Source organism: Trichosurus vulpecula, chromosome 9, assembly GCF_011100635.1.
Source record: "Trichosurus vulpecula isolate mTriVul1 chromosome 9, mTriVul1.pri, whole genome shotgun sequence".
In the NCBI taxonomy this organism is placed as follows: Eukaryota; Metazoa; Chordata; class Mammalia; order Diprotodontia; family Phalangeridae; genus Trichosurus; species Trichosurus vulpecula.
The window spans coordinates 35,579,819-35,605,429 of record NC_050581.1 but is presented as its reverse complement, the minus strand read 5'-3'; the positions used below and the strand labels follow the sequence as shown (position 1 = coordinate 35,605,429).

The following is a 25,611-nucleotide window of genomic DNA, read 5'->3' as shown; positions in this document are numbered from 1 at the left end:
GATAATGACAATAAGTATGACTGAAATCACCAAGAAATGGAAAAGTTGTATTCTGTATATTCAGTTTATGAAGGCAGAGAACCATAGAATACATACTTGGGAAAAGATTTCAAGACAGTTAAAATTTTTTTTTTTTTTGGTGCTTAACCCTCTGCTGTTCAGAACAACTGATTCCCCAAAGTTGAAGCATCCTCCACTGAAGTACTATTTAGAGGCCTCATCTCAGTGTGGCTGTTTTCTCAAAGCCTAGTAGAGACCTTCCAAGCTGGAAAACCTTTAAATACAGCCCCATTGATAGATTGCATATGCCTATTGTCCAAAGATGAAGGGAGGAAGGGAGGAAGGAAGGAAAGAAGGAAGAAAGGAAGGAACAAAGGAAAGAAGAAAGGAAGGAAAGATGGAAGGAGAGAAGGAAGGAAACAAACATTTATTAAGTGCCTACTATGTGCCACTTAAATCTCATTTGATCCTATAACCCTGGGTGTTCTATTTTATCCTTATTTTGCAGTTGAGTAAAGGGAGGCAAACAGAACTGAAAAAACTTGCTCAAAGTTACATCTGAGGCTGCATTGGAACTCAAATTTTCCATATTCCAGGCCCATTTCTTGTTGCACTACCTAGCTGTACTTAAGATTGAATCTGGGATGTTCATTTTCCTCTTGGCTATGCTTTCCAATACAGAATGCTAGTCTGTGATTTTTAAAAATCTAACCTTGTTTTCTTATTCTTCATCACAATATCCTCACAAATGCTGTTAATTGCAATAATTTATTTTAAGGCCCTTTAATTTTTCATAAACAAATACAAGAGACTTTATGATCATTCTTCCATGACAATGTTTTCCTCTCCATGTGGTTTTCTTTTAAGACATACACATCAAAAGCTTTTCTGAAAACCAATGACAAAAGGATCCCTAGCTCTTTGATCTTAATATGAACATTTACTTAATTTAAATGAAATGAGCTGAAGTAAAATTCTCAGATTTATATTTGAGAACTGAGATCCTTAAAAATGAGAATGTACTATAAAAGTCAGCAATTCACAATCAAGACATACATTTGAATAGCTCTTTCCACTTCAATCTCCTATTTTTAGAGCCTTTTCCTACTGTTGATATTGTCTTTTAATTATGACATAGGCTAATGTAGGTCCTGTGGCATGCCTTTACTCTCTGCTGACCCTCTTTTCTCTGCACACTTTCCCCCTCCATTGCTGTGATGGTCAGTGGAAACTTTGCCCAGCTACCTCCCTCATCCCTTTGATGCCTCCATCAGAGCCACCACCACACCTCCATCCCTTGTCCCAAACTAATGTTCCTTTGGGATGAGAAACTTATTATAAATAAACTTTTGTGGACTTATATGCAAAGCTGAGCATTCATTAATTCCACAAACCTTTATTAAGTCAGTGAAGTTTTACCAGTTTTCTAGCTTCTCAGGGGTCCTATGGCAGAGATCGGTGGAGAAATAAAGTTACAATCTGTTACTTCCCCTCCTAGGTCTGTGTTTTTTGATCTCTGAGCATTATAATTGTTGGAGGACTGAAGGAGGGAGGAAAGGGAAGGGGGAGGGGAGAGAACCTTACCCCATGAGTATCTTTGTAATTTTATTGGACTTGTTTTCAAAGAAATAAGGACTAGCTTTCATGGCCTTGGCTGGACTCTGTGAAACATTAATCTGTAAAGTCCCCAGAGCCCAGGCTTCTTCACTGGTGGCCCTTAGCTCATCACAGACCTCATGGCCAAACAGAGAATAAAAGTGCCGTCAAGTTTGTTGATGGCCTGAATTTCTCTGGAAAAAAAATTACATCTCTATTTTCACTAACCTCTAAATGAAATTTAGCATTTTTTCTCATTATCTTAAAACATTGTTCTGAGAAGGAGTCCACAAAATAAAAAAAGGTCAGAATTTCTGCTCTAAAGCATGTTGTAGGTGCAGTCAATAGGTTAAAATTCATTCAAGACTTTTTGTTGTCTTTTACATTTTGGGGCTTCTTGAAACTATGAAATGGGACAGGAGGCAATTACTGGGGCAGGGGAGAGAGCTAGAATTGGCCCTAACACAACTGTTAAGAAAATAATCAAGTAAATTTAAAAAAAAGCTTTGAAAAAAAATAAAATTCATGCAAGAAAATCAAGCTAGAATTTAAAGATGCTTTTAAAAAAAGTTCAAGAAATTTTGAAGAGAATGACCAACTTGGAGAATATAGTAGAAAATCTGAAAGAATAGTCAAGTAACTTAATACTATAAAAGCAGAATTATAACCAACACAGATCCATTTGAGGAAATATAGGCCCAGAAAATTATTATCCCCAAACCGGAATCCAATAGTGGTTTGGAGAACAGGTTACAACACAACCATTTTCCTTTAAAGAGGAAAAAAACAGCAATAACAAAAGAATTTGAATGCAAATTCCAGGAAATCAGCCAAGAACATTTCTCAGACATAGCTGAATCAAGCTGTGATATACAAATATATGAATCCTCTGATAATGAGGAGGATGAATCCAAGATTGAACACTCCTCAACACATTATAGTTAAACTCCAACATTGTGATGATATGGAAAAAGTGCTTCAAGCTGTCAAAGACAGAAAAAGAATGCTAATAGTGAAATGCATTGAGTGATGTGAAATTCTGAATATTGTTATTATTTTAGTCCAGCTGCCCTGGACTACTGCACCTTCTAATTGGTCTTCTATCTCTAATCCAGGATAGGGGAGACTTACCTAGCTAACTGCTCATGGGAATAAAATTGAGGACTTTACTGGGCTGCAAGCTGAAGGGGGGGCCAATGGTGTGATGTGTTTGCTGAAGAGATTAATCTGAAATTGCATAATAGACCTATACATGGAAGGGATCTCAAAAGCCACATTTGTCCAGTTCTTTTGTTTTACTAATGAGGAAACAGATGCCTAGGGAGTTGAAATGAGAGTTTGTCACATAGGCAGTAATTATTAGAGGAGACAGGATTTGAACTGGGGTCTCCTGACTCTAGTCAGGGCTCTTTCAATAGTACCTCACTGCATAATGACAGGCAGAGTACCTGGAATCAGAGCAGTGAGTCTTGGCATAAACCACATCTACAGTTTTTCAGTTATAGAAGCCAGATTTTATGGAGGACACTGACAAGCTGGAGTGTGTGCATGTGATGTATAAAAAGTTTGAGAGACATAGTTTCTGGGTAATTAATAATTTTATTAATTATTGCTAGCAGATAATTAATAAAAGTGGCACTCTTGAATGCCAAAGACCTCTCATGGAACCCACTCAATACATATATGCCCTTGGAAGAGTGAATGCTCTTGAGGGTAGAAATCAACTCTGATTGGTTAACAATGAATGAGAGAATGAATATTATAATGACAGGTGGGCTTATTCTAATGAGAGTCTGAGGGATAGGACTTTGATTACTCAGTCTTGGTCAAAGAAACTTAGCCCTTCCCAGACCACACCATTTTAGGGCAATCTAGACAAAATGGGGAATCCACTTCCATTCAGACCTATCTGATTAAAAACACAATGGCCCAGAATGCACCAGTTCGCCTAAACTAGTTTTCCTGGTTGGGTGGGGTCTGAACAAGATTGAGGAGAATGTTAGAGAATAAGGAAATAGGGAGGGAAAAAATCCTGGATCTTCCAAATAGTAAATGGATATTAATATAAGAAAGAAATAATCATTTCTCTCACTCAGATAAGGACTCTAGGGATGATGAGTGTACTGAAAACCATGAGAAACAAGTGATGTGATAGGGTTATGGAACCAGGGAACTGGGCTGCTGAAATGTGTGGGAAAATTCAGAGACTTTTAGGGGCCCGGGTCCTAAAAACATGGTCTTTTCCTTTTAGGGGTCCAACATGAATCCCATCACCATAACCCCATCACAAGGACTGGTTGAACAAACTATGGGTATTTAGCCTGAGGAAGAAAAGATGTAGGGTGGTGACATGATAGCTGTCTTCACATAGTTAAGGAGTTATTATAAAGAAGAAAGATTGTGGGGAAAAAAGCAAGACAGATCATAGTTGAAAAGATCTATGACAAGGGGCGAAAGTCGTAGAAAGGCAGATTTCAGCTCAATATAAGGTAAAAAAAAAATCTGAATAATTAGAGGTGTCCAAAAGTGGAATGGCCAGTGGAGTTCTCATTTCTAGTAGAATTTGATTGGAAAATTGTGTTGGTTACTTTAGGGGAGATTCCATGGCTTAGATTAAGCCATCTATGAGGTCTTTTCTAACTCTGATATTCTGTGATTCCATTATTCGGTTTGTTGTAAGCAGTATGTGCATTTATGTCTCCAAAAAATTATCTTTTCGTACTGAATTAATGCAAAGTGATTTTCCAGGATGAGTAGTAATTAATTAGGTGAAGAGAAAAAAGAAAAGACATATGAACATAGTTAGTAGCCTTAGCCAAGCAAAGAAGTGAGAGGGTGCTTAGCATGTTTTGGGAACTGAAATTAGATGACTTTGGCTGAAATGTGAAGTGTGAAGGGTGGATGGGCAGGGGGGTAATTTGAAATAAGGTTGCAAAAGTAAGGTAGTAGGGTAGTATCTTGAACTTGAATGCCTGACATAGAAGTTTGATTTTTACTCAGGCAGTAGGGAATCATTCACTAAAGATTTTTGAGCAGATCACATGAACAGCTCTATATATAAGCAGTATTCTCTTGACATTAGTATGAAAGATGGATTGAAGTGGGGAGAGGGTGTTGATGAGAAGACTAGGAGGCTTTGGCAAGAATACAGTTAGTTGGCAATGCAGGTCTCCTTTAGGGTAATGGCAGTTGGACCAGAGAGGAGGCGATAAATATGAGAGATATTGCAGAGATGTCATTAATATGACATCTTAATGAATTGGACATGATAGGTAAGGGTGAGGAAAGAGTTAAATGTAACCTCAAGAAATCAGTCAATAAAAAATTATTAAGCTCCTACAATAAATACGCTAGGCTCTGTGCTGGGGATACAGAAAAAGGTAAAAGAAATCCCTCCTATCAAGGCACTCACAGTTTAATGGGGGAGACAACTTGTAAACAACTATGTACAAACAAGACACGTACAAGAAAAATTGGAGATAATCAACTGAGGGAAGGCACAAGAATTAAGGGGAATCAAGAAAGGCTTCCTATAGAAAGTGGGATTTTAGCTGGGACTTGAAAGAAGCCAGGGAAGCCAGGAGGCACAGATGAGGAGGAAGAGAATTCCAGGCATGGAGGACAACCAGTGGAAATGCTTTGAGTCAGGAACAGTTAGGAGGTCAGTGTCCCTGGACTGAAGAGTAAGTGGTGGGGTGTAAGGTGTGAGAAGATTGGTAAGGTAGGAGTAGGCCAGGTATGGAGGACTTTGAATGCCAGAGGATTTGCCACTGGAGTTCATTGAATGCGGGGATGACTTAATCAGACCTGTGCTTTAGGAAGACAGCTGAGTGAGTGGTGGATAGACTGCAGTGGGGAGAGATTTGAGGCAGGGAGACCAACCAGCAGGCTACTTCAATAGTCCAAGTGTGAGGTAATAAGGGCCTGCACCAGGGTGGTGGCAGTGTCAGAGGAGAAAAGAGGACAAGCTTGGAATTCTGTTGGCCATGGGGGTGATGGGAGAGAGTAAGGATGACACCTGGGTTGCCAGCCCAGGTGATTGGGAGGATAGTGTTGCCTTTGATGGTAACAGAGAAGTTAGAAGTGTAACAACAATGTGGCTAGCAGCTGAGGTTGAGGTGTAAGACCCAACAGGACCAGCAACAAGAGGGGCCAGCACAGGTTCTTTGATCTGCTTTTCTAAGGAAAGCAACATTAAGGTGTTAACAATCTCACTTTAATCAAACATACATGTATCATTCCCTTAGTTCAGGGGAAAAAGCCAGCGCCCTGAACTTCAGGGCAAATACAAACAAATTACAAACAGAGACAATATCAACAGAGCAAACAACACGAACCAGTTTATCCATAGCAATACATAGTTACCAGGGAAGCATCAACATCTGGGTTTCTTCAAAGCCGGGGGGCTCCAGCAGCTACCCAAAGTCTCCACACCAACACTCTTCCAGCGAGTGAGAGCCCCAGCCAAAGTGCTAACTTCTGAGTTTATATGCCCTGTTCAGAGTCAAAGGGTGTCACAAACATGCGACTCAAACCCATGTAAACTAGGCTTTCCCTTGAGGTAAGCAGGTCATCAAAGTCTCCCGATTTAATCAAAGAAACAAAGGCCAGACTCATCAAAGGCACTTGATTACATAAGTGCTCCAAAGGAGAAAACAGTAAAAAAGTTCCACCCTGCTTAACCTTACAGGAAGAGAGGAGGGTTTAGAGAAGGAAAAGTAACAAGTTCAGTTTTGGGACACACTATGGGACATCCTGTTCTATATGTCAAATAGGCAGTTGGAGATGTGAGACTAAAGGTCAGCAGAGAGGTCAGGGCTGGGTAAATAGATGAGCATAGAGATGATAATTGAATCCTCGGGAACTGATGAGGTCACTAAGTGAAATAGTATAGAAGGAGAAAAGAAGGCCCAGGACAGAACCTTATGGAACATCCACATAGCCTGGATGAATCCCGAGACTGAGGAAGAGTGGTCAGATAAATAGGAGAAGACCAAAAGAGAGTAGAGTCATGAAAACCTGGGAAGAAGAGAATGTCAAGAAGAAGAGGGTGATGCACAGGTTTTGAATGTAGGAGACTGGATGAATGGTGGTGCCACAGCAAGAAATGATAAAGTAAGATGGAGGGACAGGCATAAGAGGAAAGATGATGAGCCTTTTTTTATGACATGTTAATTTTGACCTTTGCAAATGCTTGGAGGTGGGAGAGGACAGTCAGTAAGGGAAAATTAGTACATTTTTGCTGGAATGCTGAGATTGGGAGCAGTAGAGGCAGTGACTAAACCACTCTTTTCTAGGAGTTTGGCAGTCAATAGGAGCTGGGAAGATAATATCTTCAGGAGTGAGGGACATAGGAAGGGAGGAAAGAGACTTAACATATATGTAGGCAGAAGGGCAAAAACAAGTAGTAGTAACAGCACCAGTAGCAATAATGATGATAATAACACTACGGTTGCATGTAATATATATTTCATAAATGTTATATATAATATATATCATACAGACATACCTCATTTTATTGCACTTTGCTTTATTGCATTTCACAGATATTGCTTTTTTTCTTTTACAAATTGAAGGTTTGTGGCAGCCTTACTTCAAGGAAATCTTTGGCACCATTTATCCAATAATATGTGCTCACATCGTGTCTCTGTGTCACGTTTGGCAATTCTTGCAATATTATAGACTTCTTCATAATTATTATATCTGTTACGGTGATCTATGATCAGTGATTTTTGATGTTACTATTATGATTGTTTTGGGGTGCCATGAATAGCACCCATGTAAGACAGACAACTTAAACAATAAATGTTGTGAGTGTTCTCAGTGTTCCACTGACCAGCTGTTCTTCCATGCCTCTCCTTCTCCTTGGGTCTCCCTATTCCCTGAGACACAACAATATTGAAGGATATCACATAAACTTAGTTGATAAAGCAGTGGCAGAATTTGAGAGGATTGATTGCAATTTTGAAAGAAGTTTTACAGTGGTAAAACTTTTATTGTGCTATCAAACAGATTGCATGCTACAAAGAAATCTTTCATGAAAGGAAAAGTCAATTGATGTGGCAAACTTCACTGTTGTCTTATTTTAAGAAATTGCCATAGTCATCCCAGCCTTCATCAACCACCACCCTGATCAGTCAGCAGCCATCAAGACATTCCACCAGCAAAAGGATTACTACTTGCTGAAGGCTCAGATAATGGTTAGCATTTTAAGCAATAAAGTATTTTAAATTAATGTATGTGCATTGTTTTTTTAAAATATAATACTATTGTACACTTAAGAGACTGTAGTATAGTATAAACAAAACTTTCATATGCCCTGGTAAACTAAAAAAAATCTGTGTGACTCACTTTATTGTGACATTCTCTTTATCGCAGTAGTTTGGAACTGAATCCTCAATATATCTGAGGTATACCTATGCACACACACACACACACACACACACACACACACACACACACACATATATATATACATATGTATGTTACTTTACCATCTGCAAAGTTCTTTCCCTGCATTCTCTCATTTGAACCTTACAAGAGCCCTTTGAGATAAGGATTACAGGTAATGTGATCCCCATTTTTGTTGTTATAGTTGTTCAGACCTACATGGGGAATTCTCAGTGTGGAAATTCTTCTGGAGATGCACATCTACAGTTTATCTGCAGCTTATAATCTTGGAAGGTTACCTAGGGCACTGAGTGGCTAAATGACTTGGCTATGGGCACACAGTGTATGATAGAGGTAGGGCTTGAATCCAGATCTTCCAGACTCGAGATCTAGATTCTGTCCTTTATCTCATGCTACCTCCTCATTCTTTATTTCACAGCTGAGAAAATTGAGGCTCAGAGAATTTAAGTGACTTTTCCAAAGTTGCACAGATAGTATATATTAGATGTGGAATTTGAACCCAAATCTTCCTGACTCCTCTAATTCACTATGTCATGCCAGTTAATTTTGTACAAATAAAAATCCTGCGCTTTGACTTCAAGTAATATACTTTCCTTTTTTTCCAAAGGAAGTTATTGTACAGTGAAAACTGTTCAGATCAAATATAACAGGGCAATCATGCTAGAAAAGGTAGCTCTGCTTCATTTTGGAGTTGGTCCAAATTCAAATAACATCTCAAGAATTAAATGCTATAAAATTCAACTTTATAGAGATTTAATATGCCAGTTTCTAGTCAAGGTATCCATTTGAAATACCCTTAAATCTTCAAATATTGGAAACTTCATATTGCATGGTATTTTAGGGTAATGTCAATTGCAGTTGATCCTATGTGGTTGGAAGACTTGTGCCTTCACCCCTTTTCCATCAAAAATCATAGCCTTTCTCCAAGCTAATTGAATACCTATCTAATATACAGATATGCCTCTTAAATAACAAATATCAATAAATATGTTCCCTGCTTGGAGAGACCCTGGTGGACCTATCAATGTTTTATATAACTAGCCATTATCATTTCTCTACAAGTGGTATTGCTGCCATCAATATCTTCATGCTTTCTCTTGCTGAAGCCGTCAACTCTTCATTCTCAGCATTTAATTTGTTAATTATGCACTCCATTGCTTCACAGCCTTTATTAGCTTTAGATGATATTGTGCTTTCCATCAGTCCTTCTACATAACTGCTAAGGTTCATTCCTTATACAGTGATTATGGCTTCTTGAGTCATATTGGTCTTTCCTAGTTTCTGAGGATGTGGTTTATACACGTTTCTCTTTACCAAAACCTTAAACCCAGTTCACTCTGAAGCTCATAGATTGGACCACAATAGGTCCCTGCCCAAACTCCACCTAATGGCTGTATTTTGGGCCCCCCATGGCTTTGGGTGAATGTCAATGGTAACTGTTTCTCTTTGGAACAGCATCCATGAGGGTCTTGCCCTCCCAAGCTTGATTTTTTTCTTTTTTTCCGATTAAAGGGGTCATCCCTTGACTCACTTCTTAAAGAGGCCTGTTCACTGAATGGGTGTCACCTCACTCTAAGCAAGTACATGAAAAGGCCTTAACCCCAAAGGGCCAGGGTCTCCCTTTGCATCCTGGATCATCTCCAGTCATCCTGATGACTATCTGATTGCTGGATCCAGATGTCTCTTGAGGAGAAAGTGAGGCTGGTGACCTTGCACAGCCCTCCCTCACTCAAATCAAAGTCAATGGCAAGTCATGCCATCAGTTCCCTGATGTCACGGTCCTCTTCAAAAACAAAGGACAAACACAACGATTTGTATGAAATATTAGTGGATTTAAGCTTTGTTGTTTTCTCTATGGGATCAACCACAGAATTGTCCTGCAGATTTGTTTTTGTTCTTGTTGCACTGATAAACTATTTTACAATAGAAATCTGTGCTGATAACACGCTGTGCTGAGAAGACTATGGCTATGCAATTTTCTAGTGTGATCTATATGTCTCTCTAGCACCCTCAGATTCATAGGATTTGGAAATTTATGCCTAGCAGCTGTTGTAACTATTTCCCATGGGTGTTTGAAAATGTTATCTGATGTCCAAATCTTCACAGTGCCAGCAGCCAGCACAGTGTCTGGGTGGTGCAAAGGGACCCTAGGGGAAAAGAGGCAACATCATCCTTGTTACATTGCCAGCAACAGAATGCATAGGTTCTGAAAGTCTGGAAAAGAGGTTGAAGATGAGGCCTGGGGTAAGGTCCTAGAAAACAGAGAAGGAGAGATTAGTGATTTGGCAAGAAGGATTATTTATCCTCTGAGACTAGAGAGAAGAAGGAAAGAATGGGTGAAGACATAGAGGAGTTTTGAGTTGACAAGGAGCAGAGATGAAACAGTGCAGCAGGAATGGTTTCAGCTGTTTTGTGTTTCATTTTTTTAAGTGGGTGATTTTCCACAATCATTTCTTTCTAAAAAATTTTTTTTGCAGTCATTTCAATTCAGCCCTTTCCCCATTGTGTGATTTGTTCACAGTTGTGATTTTTTTAAATTTAAATTTTCAGAGTTCCAAAATTTGACTTCTATGTATCTATAAAAGTGGAAATTTGTTCTCCCTACCTCATAGGGTGATTGTGAGGTCAGTCAGTATTTAAAGCTCTATATAAATTAGAGTTATTATAATGCATTCACAGAATGTTTAATATCAGTGTGTTAATTGCTTGAATTGAGTTTCTCTCAAAATGTTCACCTAAGGTGTGAGAAGTTATTTAGTTATCTGTAAAGTTAACATGAAATTCAACTTATGTATTAACCTATCTGCATTCTTTATTAAAAGAGATTTTACTTTCATTTTCTACTCATATAGAGAAAAAATTTGTATTTTTTTTCTGAAAGCAAATTATACTGATTATGAAAATTACTGATTGCTTAGGAACTGAAGACCACTTCATCTTCAATAAATGTACTGAGCTTATAGAACTGGAAAAGTAAGATTAAAAGAGACCATAAAATCATCTGATCTCTTTCATTATTTCTTAGGATCCATAACTTGATCAATGAGGGTATTCCCTCGATTAGTACAAATCATAACCTATCTACACCTCCTCATCTTGTGTGACTCTTTTCCATGTCTTCCCAGAGATTCTCCAAAAAGGATCAATGTATTGGTAGCTAGGTCTTTTCACATTTCGTGAATACCACTGAAGCATATTATCCCTAAGAGGGAAGGATAACATCGGATCTATTCTCTTGACATGCTAGAAATATTAAAATGATTTAAACCAGTAATTTTCAAACTCTAGGGTCAGGGACTCCATGAAAACACCGGTGAGTTTCTGGAGCTGACAGATCTCCATGTTTATTATAGATGCCATTGGGATCCTAATGGGTAGCCACTCTGGATATGTAAGTGCATTGGGGAAAGGGTAGTTGTTTTGGGGAAAACAATAGTGATCTAGACTAATGTATCAGTAAGGCAATAAACACAACATCAAGGGTAATGGTGAATATGCCTACGTAGTTCTGTATCGCTGTTGCAACAATCCGGCTAGCAGCTGCTGTGGGGGTGAAAAACCAATATAAGCCCAACAACAAGAATGCTGCAAGCGCAGCTCCTTTTGATCTGCTTTACTAAGGAAAGCAATGTTAAGGGGTTAACAATCTTACTTTAATCCAGCATACAAATATCATTCACTTAATTCAGGGGAAAAAGCCAGCACCCTGAACTTCAGAGCAAATACAAACAAATTACAAACATCAACAGAGAGACCTTGTCTGATTCAAATCTCAACACATAGTTACCAGGGTTTAACAAAGTCCCAACATCCGGGTTTACAAGCTGGAGGGCTCTTAACTACAGCAGCCCAGAGTCTCCACATCAACACACCTTCAAGAATGAGAGCCCCCTGCAAATAGCTCTGCTCTTTCTTTTTATACACTCTTTAGCCATCATCAAACGTCATCTGAGTGACCAGAATTTAGGCTCCTACTATTGGCTCTGGCCTTAGTAACTCCCCTTAGGACCCCAAGGGCTTCACGCCCACATAGGCTTAGCACCTGCTAGATAGGGGTTTGGGCCTGAGGTTTAGCACCTACTAAGACTCAATCAAAGACACCGAACTTAATTGATATTACAATGGCAAAGTATGAGAGACTCTCCCTATAGAAGGTAGAAGAAGTAAAACATTTATTCAGACACCAGATAACCATGTCCCGTAACTAAATGTTCAGCTCCCACAACCAGTTATCTCACTTTTTCATAACAGCAAGGAACTTAAAACACAATATCACAACATGGAGCCTCGCCATCCCAAAACCTCTCCGACCCCCTACTGGGGTCTTCCCAAAAAACAAACTCTCAGTACAGTTATCACAGTCCGTTCAGCTCTCAGAGTTAGACTCTCTTTACCTCAGCTCTATCATGACAGCCATTAACAGCCATAACGGCTCTCTCTCTCTGCATTTCCTGTGACACAACTTCCTTTTCCTCTCAGCAAGCTCCTTCCACCACATGTGACTTGGGCTTCCTGTGTCATAAGCAGGTCACATGGACTATTAATGGGTGGGAAAGATCTTCAAATCTGAATTGCTGTTACACATGATCAGAGTAGTTACAGGATTTAAAAACAACAGTGAAAATACAATTGAAATGCCCTAACCTAAGCCCTTCCTATCCAATCCAATCCAATAAATATTTTTCATCTACTATTTGGTAAGTATTGTGCTAAGAGCTGAATACAGTTAATAAAAAAGACAGTCTCTGTCCTCAAGGAGCTTACAATCCAAAGGGGGAAACAATACACAAAAGAAGATAGGAAAGCAGAGCTTCCTTGGAGGTAACAGGCCTAGTATGAGGGTACCTTGTTCTGTGGAGCAGCAGATGCAAAGTGAATCCATTCATTCCTTTCAGATGTATGTATCTGAGTATATCAATCATTTGTTGTTGTAGGTGGGGTGTACAGGGTGTTAAGGGAAGACTAGAAACTCTAGTATGAAAGCTGCAGAGCCCTCTTCAGATCTGCTTTCCATCTTTGGTGTGCACCTGCTGCCTAACTCTCATCTGTGGCTCCTAGAAGCTGTAGCATGCATAGTGGCCACACCACAGTAAAGTGTCTTAGAAAGATGGGCAAAACTAGGTTGAGGGTAACCTGATAGGCCTCGAACCTGTCTGTCTGTGAGTTAGGGGGATGTCTACCCCAAGCATGTAAAGACTTCCCCCAACAGAGTGGTAACTGTCCACCTTCCATTAGTAGTTCTGCTTGGTTTGACTCCACAGATCATCATGGCCCCTGGTTCCTACCGCCACCTCCCCTGTACTTTCCCCTCTCCTTCACATCTTCCTTTTGTAGGTGTTGTCTTCCCTTATCAGATGGCAAGCTCTTTGAGGGCAAGTAATATCTTTCTTATTTGTATCCCCAGTGCTTAGCACAGTGCTTGGCACATAGTAGACACTTAATAAATGTTTATTGAGTTGAATTGGAATGAATTGGATGAGTAGCTTTGAAACTGCTACTTGAGAACTCCCAGTGGAGGAAATTCACAGCAGACATAGGACTAGGGAGGGACATCTGGTTCTTTGATTCACTGGGCAATTTGCCACAGGTTGGCAAATTTAGAGCAGGCAGCACCATGGTGGGGTGACTCAGCTGTGGTTAAGTGCATGTCTCAAAGGGTTCCCTGGAGAAGGGGGAAGAAAGAAGACAAAAGCCACAGCTGGCAGAATCAGAGCTCTTCCCTGGCCTAGGGAGTGGGGAGGGTGGTGTGGCCCTAGTCAAAATGTACCTGGAAAGGGCTGAGGGTCACCTTCCCACTTTAGCTGCTTACCCTGAACCAGGAGCCAGGGGTTGGAAGGACCAGAATCTATAAGTAGGTTTTTTCTAAATCTCAGAAGGCCAAATTTCAACAATCTGGACCAGAGGGTGGGAGAGCTGGATCCTGGCCCCTGCCCTGACGGGAACTCTGAGTCTCCATTTCTTCCTTTCTAAAATGAATGGATTGGACGGAGTTTCTGTGGTCCCTTCCAGCTCCAACAAAATAGTCTATTAATAGTCTACTTACATTTGGGTTCCATTTGATGCCATCTCAGTTTAGTGTAAATTTCGGTATGAGTCTTCCTTTGTGACCTTGGGGAAGTTACTTCCTCATACAGAGCTTCATTTTCTGCCCCTATACGTTCAACTGGACTAAACTATCTCCAGATTATTTTCTAACTCCAACGTTCTGTTGTCATTCTTTGGGGTTGCTCTTTGTGGGGTGGACAGGGGAATGGATTGGGGCAATAGGCTTCAAGGCAATGTTTAGCCTCTTTCCCTGAAATATCTATCAGTTTACTATAGACAGTTATAATCCTCCCTTCCTCACTCAAGAAATGAGATGCTAAGAGTGAAGAAATAACTGACCTTAGCACCCAGTTATCAAGGCTAATTAAGTAAGCTCCCACCTCTCCCCAGGAGTGGTTTCTGTAGCAGCAACCTCATGCTGTTCAGGAGTCTCTATCTCCTCCCAGGGAATGGTATCTGTTCTTCATACCCCCAGCCCCTCTGGTGTATGGGGTGTTCAGGGAGGACTAACACTTCTGGTGTGAGAGCTTGCTGAGCCCTTTTCAGGGCTGCTCACCCACCTTTGGTGTCCACCTGCCACCCAATTCTCACCTGTGGCTGCAAGAAGCTGCCCATGCACAATGGCCACACCCTGCTAAAACCTTCTCTGGAGATGAGGTAAACTAGATTGAGAGTAACTGACCAGCCTCAAACTAGTAGGGGAGTTAGGGGGATGTCTTTCAAAAGTAAAGACTTTTCTTGGTGGAATGGGTAGATGTATCAGTAATTAAGGTGGACTTTTAGCACTTATTTAATCAGGTGCCCTTGAAGAGTTTGGCCTTTGTTTCTTTGATTAAATTACGAGTCTTTGATGACCTCCTTGCCTCAAGGAAAAGCCTGGTTTGCATGGGTTTGAGTCCCGGGTTTGTGAAGCTTTTAGGTCACATGGGTGAGTTGCATGTGTGACTCACCTTTGACCCTGAACAAGATATATAAACCCAGAGGCTGGAGTTCTCCCTTAGGCCTCTCACTCACTGGAAGAGTGGCAGGTGACTCTGGGCAAGCCCTTGTAACTGCCCCCTGGCTTTGCTAACCCAGATGTTGATTTGTGTTTGGTCTATTTATAATGTATATTTGTAATTTGTTTGTATTTGCTCTGAAGTTCAGGGTGCTGGCTTTTCCTCCTGAACTAAGTGAATTATATATGTATGTTTGATTAAAGTGAGATTGTTAACCCCTTATGGTTACTTTCCTTAGTAAAGCAGATCAAAAGAACCTGTGCTGGCAGCTCTGGTTGCTAGTCTTGTTGGGTCTTACACCCCACAACAGCTGCTAGCCACATTGTTGCTACAGTAGATGAGAATAATTTGTTCCAATGGTCATGAAGGTGGTTGAAGCAGGTGCTGTGAAGCTCTTAGAGCTTGGTCAGGCATCAAAGATGCCAAAGTCATCCACTGCATTCCAGGCCATCACCTGTCTTCCTGACTTTTGTCTTGCCACTGGACTTTGATGACTTTGGAAGAGAGAATGAGGCTGATAACTTGGTACATCTCTGCCTCCCTTAAATGCAATTCATAGGCAAGTCAAGACCCTGTGCTGTCATTGGTCCTCTTCTAAACAAAGGACATACAACAACCCCAACTCCCCATGGAGAACACCTCTCATACCACTTTTCACAGCTGGCGTTGTTAATACTTGCCCCAGATGCAAAAATTCCTAGTTCCAGCTCTGTTCCACTGTCATGATAGATGATATCATTTGACTTAGTGAGATTTATTTTTATTTTACTATCCTGGAAGTCAGATGGATTTTCCTTTCAGTTTGACCTAAGCTGCTTTTGTTATTTGAACTTAGTTTAGGCTTTTTTGATCCTGCCTTTTCTGGCTTGTTTTGTGGCTTCAGTTTATTCATGGGATGTAATTCACATTTATTACATGGAATACATAGAAAAATAAGGCCTTTTTAAAAAGTTTGAAAATGAGAAGCCCACCCCCCCATATATAGTTTTAAAAATTTTTTTTGTGGCAGAGCCTTTGTTTGTTGGCTTGATGAATCTGTCATTGAAATAAAAATCCTGACATCTGCTTCATTCATTTGTGATATCTTTTAAAGATGACAGTCAAAAACATATTCTTTGGTTCTTATTTGTTTGGGGTTTCTAATATGTTAGGGAATTGTTCACTCTCCAGAGTAACTTTTCTGAAGCTCTGCCTATCAGAGCCTGATAAAAAAGCATCATTCTCATCTCATTTGGCAGCAGTTTAGAACAGAGAGTGAAATATAGATAAGTCTTAATCTCAATTAATAATTCTAAAATGTGAAATCACAGATACTGTAGTGTTAGACTATAAATTGCAACACATCTAAAAACCTGCTCAGAAGAACTAGAGATTCTAATGCTCAGTTTTTCATTCTTCTAATTTCAAAATTAGATCAAACATCAAAAATCCTGTTTAGAACATCAGAGTTATGCATATTTATGCCGAAAGTTTTTCCATTCATCAGGAGGATTTAAATTCCTCTTGAGAAAAAAGCCTGTATTATAAAGAACTAGAATATAAATATTCATAAATTCTTCCTTGTTTATGCCTTCTCTGACAGTGAACAGAGTTACTCTTTAAGTTTATAGGTAAATTTGAAAGCTTCAGTTTTCAGCATTTTAACTGTTAAGATGATAGCGAGAAAATATATAGGTTCGTTTTCACTGTGTGAATTGCTTTGGGACAAGGACATTGTGAAGGCAAGAATAAGACATGTGACCTGTCCTCGGGGAGAATGCCAAGGCAGTCTTATCATTCACTATTCTTTAGTTGTGAAATTCTCATTTCAGGTCAAATTCAAGTCAATGAGTATTTATTAAGCTCCTTCTATATGCAAGACACTCTCCTAGGTGCTAAGGATACAAGGATGAAAAGGAAGTAGTCTTTGTCCTTAAGGAACTCAGATTCAGAAGGGTATTGTAGCATGTGCACAAGTAAGTAAATACCAAGCACATTCAATGCAATGCAAAGTAATTTCAAGAGAGAGAGAGGACTAACAAGTTGGGGGCGGGGAGAATCAAAAGGTATAGAAGATGGTTATGGGGAAGAGCTTATGTGGTGGTGGTCAAAAAAGACCAGCACCTCTGGTGTGAGGGCTTGCCAAGTCCTTTTCAGGGCTGCTCATCCACCTTTGGTGTCCACTTGCCACCCAATTCTCATCAGTGGCTTCAGGAAACTGGCTTGTGCAGCAGTCATGCCCCAATAAAAGCATCTTGACAGATGGGCTAACCCAGGTGGAGGGTAACTGACCAGCTTCAAACTGGTAGGTGAGTTAGAGGATGTCTATCCCAAGTATGTGAAGGCTTCCTGTGGTGGAATGGGTAGATGAGAATAATTTCTTCCAACAGCCAGGAAGGTGGCTGAAGCAGGTGCTGTAGAGCTCTTAGAACTTAGGCAGACATGAGCGATGCAAAGGTCATCTGCCACATCCCAGGTCATCTCCAGTTGTCCTGACTTTTGTCTTGCTACTGGACTTTGATGACTCTGGAAGAGAGAGTGAGGCTGATGACTTTGTGCAATTCTGCCTCCCGTAAATCTGATTCACCTTGTGATGTCATTGTTCCTCTTCAAAAACAAAGGACAAACAATATTATGGGAAAGATTGGAAGGGAAAAAGTATTTGTTAACCATTTACTGTGCTAAAGTGCTTTAGAAATATTTTCTCATTATAGAAAATTTTCTATGTATATATGTATATCTATACATACATGTCTGTACTTATATACACACACATATATATGTGCCCACATGTATATGTGTAGCACATGATCGTCAAACAGTATAACATTATTTATATTACAGTACATACACATATGCATACAAATTGGCTCAATCTAAACATAGAAAATTCTATGTGCATATAATAAAAATACAATAGCAAACTATAACTTATTTCACAAATCATATGTGCACATATAATTTGTTATGTATACATGTATAATTTTATATATTGTTTATTACATAATGTTTTATATTTCTATATAGATACATGCTTTTTATATAATTATATGTACATATTAATATATAATTTGATATATTATTTGGCTATAATCTACTATGATTATACATATACAGATTATAGTATTGATTATTTTGTTTCAAGCTAAGGTTTCCTCTGGCAGATTGGTAAAAGCAAATATACTGGTGGGGGCCTTTGAACAAGATTTCGAGCATGGTACTCACAGGGTACCTTAAATTGGAGTAGATTTTCTGGGGAGCCTACGTACAAGAGGAGGATACCCTAGGGATTGTTATATTTCACTCAAAACCCATCTCTCCTTCTACATTACCTTTTTATTTTGTAGCATCTCCATTATCCCAGTCATCCAGATTCATAACCATGGAGGTATCATTCACTCTCTTCTCTTCCTCAACCCTCTATGTCTAACTAGTTGCCAAGTTGCATTTCTCTCATTCACTTCACCCTAGTTCAGACTCTCATCACCTCTAACTTGGACAATTACAGTAGCCTGATACACAATTACCAAATTGTGCCCTTGATTCATATATTTTACCATGAATAAGGCTATGATAGTGGGTTCATGGACTCCAGGAGAATGGCTAACACCAATAAATGCCACAAGCCACTCAGAGGGAATGTGATCTTGTACTATGAACAGATAGAAGTTTGTATCTGGGGAAAAGCTGTGAGGACAATCTTCGTCTCTATCTAGGATGGGATCCTCCTGGCTTAGTTTCCTCATTGTGTTCCTTTTGAAAAGAAACATTTCCCACCTGAATTTGCCTCTGAGGTTGAATTGATACTGCATAGTTGGAGACTCAATCAAAATTGAGGTGACCCTATTTGAAGGGTAACAGCCCATGTTTACCTATTCTTTTTGGCCTTTGTTTTATTTACCCTTTTTGCTAGATTTGTCTTCTCTAGGCTTAAGTACCCTCCACTTGCAGATGACTGACTGCTTAAGCTGGACATCACCCACTGACCACGACTGTAATGTGTCATGCCTGGACCTGGCATCAATCGAGTTCTGGATGCCAGCTCGCTAAAGAACTGACCTCTCAAATAGGGGCAGGGACAGCTCTATATCCAGTTTCAGCAGGAAGAAGCTATGGAGGAAGATTTTGTGCTCCATTCATTTGAGGAGGGGAATGATGACATCGTTCTGTATATCTATTTTGTGTTATATTGTTGTAAAGTTCTGTTGATACCAGTTATCCCAAAATTCCCGTTGACCTATGCTATGGATATGAAAGATCTAGGGGCTGAAGAGTGAGCCATGTGGCCACTCTGGTAATGAGATGTTATGTATTTTATAAATGTGAAGCTCATGATGCGTTTGTTTTGTGGGGATTTTGTTATACTTAAGAAAAGTTAGTTCCTATTGAGACACAAGTTGCCTATGTAATGGATGGGAAAGATCTTGGGCCTGAATGTGGTGCTAATCTTGATTAAAGATCTTCCCCACCCATTTAATAGTCCTCAAGTGGAGTTAGTTAAGGGAAGCTTGATTAGGGGAGGATTGTTTGTAGGCAAGCCCACACCCTTTTGCTAAGTAGGTGCTAAGCCTCAGGGCCCTAAACAGGATATATATACCCTGAGGGTAGCCATTAAGCTCAGACTAGAGACCTGTGAGGAGAAGAAGATGAAGAAGAAGAGAGAACTGAGTGAGAGTAGAGAGAGCTTTGAAGAAGACAGAACTTTGAGAGAAAAGAGAGCTGTGAGAGACAGAAAACTGGAAGAGATGCAGAGAGAGAACTGCAAGGGCTTTGAGAATTGTAAGGGCTTTCAGAAATGTGGGTTTTCAGAACTGTAGGAGGAAAGGACGCAGGCAAGCAAACAGCTAAGATTTGTGAGTGAGTGTTTATGGGAACGCCCCAGCAGAGGGGCTTCTTGTTGTGATATTGTTTTTTAATTTCCTTGCTATTATAGTGAAGTGAACTTACTGGTTTTGGGATACAATTGTTGCTATGTTGAATTGGGGTTACTGGTTTTGGGATTTGATCATCTGGTGTCTGAATAAATGTTTTACTTCTTCTGCCTTCTATATAGAGAGTCTCTTATGTTTTGTGATTCTGAGCTATACAGACATATTCATGGTCACCATCGATATCATGAATCTTGCCTTACTGATACATTGGATTCCTGTCTCTAGTATCTTCCATCTCCAATATATATATTCCATATATCTGTCAAACTGATCATCTTGAAATACAACTTTGTGTCAACCTCTCTTCCTCAAAAATCTTTAACGACTCCTGAAGCTGAGATATATATAGAAAAACTACACACACAAACATAAACACACATATGTATATTGTTTACATTCACATATGCAAACATGCATATATACATTCTATGGATGGCTTTTGAATCTGAGATATCTATTATCCATCTATCTATCTGTCTGTCTATCTATCTATCTATCTATCTATTCTCTCAACACCTGGGAAAGTCTGGGCCCCTACCCTCTTTTGACTGGCAGTTTCCAATCAATGCCCCTCCACCCTTACCCCCAAGGTAAACTCCTTGGAATCCCTGCTAAGACCAGCAGTTTCTAGCTGCCCCTGTTCCCTGATAGAGAAAGCTCCAAGGACACTTCTGCAATCCCTCCCCCTCTGAAGTTTAGCTATTCTGTTGATCCTCCAGGTGACCCCAGCTTGGGGCCTGGTCAGTCACCTGCCTCTGTTGGCTAGAAGTGGCTTGAACTGATCCTGTGGTTTTTCCAGGAAGGTGCTGTCACTCTGCAATAAATAACTTATGAGCCACCCACTGTTCCATCTAGCTACCTAGCTGCCACTCCTGAGAGTATATAAACCCTGTGGTAATGCTCCTCCCTGCAAACCCTTGTCTGAAAAGCCAGTATGCTGGGTTGCAATTCCTTGACCCTGACTGAGATGCCCAATTATTATTTACTGATCATTTTACTGGTCTGAGTTTTTGTACTTGACAATCCATACTGTTCTTCCTATGGTACAGGGCAACTTTCTTCTCTACTCTGATATATCTCCAATATATATCTACACAGATACATCTCTGATGATATCCTTTATGCATTTTCCCCTGCATAATTTTTGTTGATTTTATGTTCAGTTTACTCATATTCTCCAAGCTCCTTTTCATCTCCCTTTGGGTGAGCTGAAATTTTAATTCTTTGAAAACAGTGATATTGCATTACTTATAACATTATTTGAAAATATAAATAATAAAAAGATGGGCCTTTTCTCTGAGAAAAACTTGGTGTTTTGGTTTTTTTTTAAAAGAACTTGATTAGAACCAGGAAAAAAAAAACCTATGCCATCACTACAACTACGTGAATGGAAAGAAAAACAAACAAAATGAAGGCTGTGCAATTATAATGGTTGAGAAGCGTGACCCTGGAGAAAAGTTGAACAAAATGCATGTCCCTCCCTTCTTTGCCAAGGGGAGGACTATTGGTGTGGAACGTTGCATATGACTGTCAGACTCAGTTGGTTATTTTCTGAACTGCTTATTTTCTTTTCAAATTACATTTTATGAGGTCTGACTTTCTTAGTATGGGTCTGAGTGTACAGCTTACTGTACAATGTGACTTATTCAGGTTGATTTAAAGACACTGCCTGCTCTGGCTACACAGCCAGTGGAAAGAGGCTGCTCCCACCCACATCGTTGGCCTGCACAGGCTGTCTACTCCCAGAAGTAGGTCCCTAATGTCTCCCCCATGGGTGCCTTGATTTTAGGCAATCAGCCAAATCCCCATTTTCTGTTGTTGGAAATGACATTTAAGAAAAGGCATTACCTTCTGTTTTGCCACTGCACCCTAAGGACCATGGGACCTTTCCATATAATTGGCAGCTGAAACCTTCCATGTGTTGTCAACCCCATTAGAATGTGAATAATTTAAGAGCAAGGACTGTTTTTTCTATGTGTATATCCAACACTTAGCATAGTACTTTGCACATAGTAAACACTTAATAAATGTTATTATAATAAACACTTTTATAAGTACATTCATTCATACATGATCTCATTTGACTCACAGAATAGGAACTACTGAGACCAAGAGGTTAAATGACTTATACAAAATTGTGTAGCTGGTAAAAATCTGAGGCAGGATTTGAACTCAGTTCTTCCTAACTCCAAGTCCAGAATTAAAATATGCTTCTTTTTAATCTAATTCTCTATAGTTCCTCCTGTGCTACTATTTCTGTTCTTAATTACCTAAACTGTTCAACTGACCTACTCTTATGCTTTTATCCAGTGCCATATAATTTTGATGATTACTGCTAGGATACTTCATTTATCTCCCTTGAGACCCTTGACCTTATGCTCCTCCATATGAATTTTATTATTACTTTATGCAGTTCTGTAAAATAACCTCATTGGTAATTTGATTGGTATGGCACTAAATCTGTAAATTAATTTAGGTAATATCACTATTTTTATTATATTGGCATGGCCCAAGCATGAACAATTAAGAGTTCTTCAATTATTTGTCTTCCTTTATTTCAGTAAGGAGTGTTTTGTAGTGGTATTCACATGAGTCCTAAGTATTGTTGGTTGATAAGTTAACTCCCACATCCTTGATATATCTTAAAGTTATTTTTAAGGGATTTCCACCCATTTCTTCCTGCAGGGGTTTGTCAATAATAGGTAGAAAGGCTGCTGCTGATTTTTGTGGGTTAATTTTATATCCTGCTACTATACTTGTTTATTTCAGTTAATCTTTTAGTTGCATCTCTGTGGAGTTCTCTAAGCAAACCATCATATCACCTACAAGTAGTGATAATTTAGTGAACCTTTTGTCTGTGCTTATTCTTTCAATTTCTTTTTCTTGTCTTGCTGTCATAGCTAGCATTTCTAAAACTATATCTGATAATAGTAATGACACTAGACATCTTCATTTTACACGTGATCTTACATTCAATTGATTGTTGCTATGTAGATAGATGGCATGAAATCTTTTGGATGATTATGGATCTAATTTAGCAGGCCTTGCTGTGTTACAGGATTTGGTACAATCACTGCAATGCTATCCACAAACAGAAATGCCTAGAGTATTTTGCCTATCACCAGGGAATCCATTTTCCATTTGTACCTTGCTCTGGAATTTGTTTATGACAGTGGTTAACACTTTCTGCAAGCATATGGCTGCTTGTTTTATTCCTTGATTGATGTTTAAAATCTGAGGGCTGACCAACATTATCCCGGCTGTCACATCTTTCAAGGAATGTTGTATAATCTCAACATAAGATACCTTGTTGGAAAGTTACCCTTAAGATGGCATTTGGCCTTACCAAATCCTATGCCTTTTTATAGTCAACAAGTGATAAGCACAGTTGCAGCTTTTATCTTTTGTGCTTTTAATAGTTTGTGTGACTAAAGATGGGCTCTTCTGCAGAATATTATTTGGGAATGTCTGCTTATTCCCTTCTTGTGTCTTTATGAAGGGAGCTCTCAGTGTGCGTACAAATTATTTTCATATTTTATAGATATAGGAAAATAAGCATTTGGATTGGTAGTTACTGATTTTTCTTGGTTACCGTTTTTATTAACAATTAAGGTCTGGGATTTTTTTAATGAAACTGAATTTCTATTACGTACTGCTTATTTTTATTTTTTAAAGTAAATTTTAATTTTACTACAGCAATACCAGTACTGTGAGCTTGTCTGTGTTTCCTTCTGAACTTACTTCTACTCTCTTCTGTGGATTTTTAAAATCTTAGTGTGGCAGGGCATTTGGACATGCATTTCTGCAGGCAGAAATTGTAAGATATTCAGCACCTGTCTCTGTGAGCAAGCCTCTGGAAAAAGCGAGATTGTCAGTTCCTCAGGAAAACACAGGTTGCCCTTCCCTTGTCCTGAAGGAAGGGGAAGGGTAACACTTCAGGAAGAGGAGCAAGGAGTGAACAGGTGAGCGGTTACCTGGTGTGGTGAGCAGAAAGCTGAGTGCTGGCGCAATAGTGCAAACTGGTCAGGTGTGAGTTTGGCTTGTGGGTTGAGCGGGAGAGAGGCCCAGTGATTTGAGTGATGATGGGCTGAAAGACTTTGAAATTCTGGGAGTGAGATGTAGAGGTGGTTGCTAAGGCTCTGGGGAGCCACCTTCTCCCACTGTAATCAGATGGAACTTGCCTGGTGCTTAGGTCAGAGGCCAGATAATGTAGGTGGATGGCAAAGTGGCTGTTCTCTCACTCTTTTTGTCCAAGAGAGCAGAGGTTGATTCCAAAGTTTTCCTTTTCTTTAAAGTTTGTTTACTCTTTCTGTTCTAATTAATACCATGATGGCCATGGAAAAAAGACACTTTTGATCACAATTGTCTTGGTCTGAGCATTTCATTGTTTGTCATTGGGGAGTTTCCAAAGAGTTAGAAATAGTGACTGATGTAATATATGAAAGAGAGAACAGACTGAATTACCAGGATGGAAGGAATTCCCCTGCCCCTTCTCCCCCCACTCATACCCTACCTTGGCTGGGATCTCAGGACCTTTATAAGAAAGAATCTTATTGCTACTGATTTCTTTTCTTAAACCTACCAAAGTGTAGCAAGGGTGTATTTCAGTCTTCTCTCCTAGGGGGCTAAAAATCTCTGTGGCTCTCTGGTTGGTGGACTGGACTGTCAAGTCACACTGCTTTCTCCATGGATTTCCTTTATACATGCCTCCAAGAGAAATTTTTCAGAAGAGGAGAGTGTTTTCACAGAAGCAAGGGAAGGAGAGAAGATTTGGTGGTCAGCAGTATCAAAAGCTATACAAGGTCAAGGAAGATGGGTAATGAGAAAAGGCTCTTAGATCTAGGAATTAGTAGATCATTGGTAACTCTTAAAGATAACTTACTGTGTTCTAAGAAAGGATGAAAGGGATGGTTTCAGAGAAACCTGGGAAGACTTGTATAAATAATGCAGAGTGAAGTAAGAAGAATCAGGAGAACAATGTATACAATAACATTATTGTAAAAACAAACAGCTTTGAATGACTTAAAAACTGTGGTCAAGGCAATGATCAACCATGACTCCAGAAGATTCATGATGAAGTTTGCTACCTATATCCTGATGGAGAGGTGATGGATGTAGAACACAGAATGAAACATAATTTTTTTGGACATGGCCAGTGTGGGAATTTGTTTTATTTGACTATGCATGTTTGTAACTGGGGTTTTGTTTTTCTTCTTAATAGCAGGGAGGTGGTAAGGATAGAAGGTGGATATTTTCTTGGGAAAAAAACTTTTTTTTAATGTTAAGTAGATGGTCAAGTTTGTGATAACAGAAAAGAAATTTGAGAGGACTCAGTGGAATGGTCTATGGTGGATTAGCCAGTTGAAGTTGGGATGATCAGTGTAGGAGTGAAGCCTAATGAGGCGATGGTATGGGCTTATTGCCCAAGAAGCATATGATTGTGTTTGGAGATCTGATACAAAAGGAGGTGAATTGCTTTGACATACTTCATATGCAGACACTTACTGCTAGCAGTTACTCTACCACAAAAGTTGAAATAGAATTCGATTGGTGTTTTGCAATGTGTCCCTCTAAAGCCTTCCTTGGGGCCCTGCTACTGGTTCCCTTTAATGGTAAGAGCTGCTGTTATACCAGGAGGTCAGGAAAGTTGG

At 39.5% G+C, this 25,611-nt stretch overlaps 1 protein-coding gene and 1 pseudogene across 1 annotated transcript in view; one reads left to right on the top strand and one right to left on the bottom strand.

Annotated features, from left to right (window-relative positions):
• Positions 1–25,611, top strand: part of C9H9orf135 (chromosome 9 C9orf135 homolog) — an 82,128-nt gene that overhangs the window by 19,734 nt on the left and 36,783 nt on the right. The gene's annotated exons all lie outside the window — the stretch shown is intronic.
• On the bottom strand, positions 9,055–24,665 carry LOC118831050 (annotated as a pseudogene).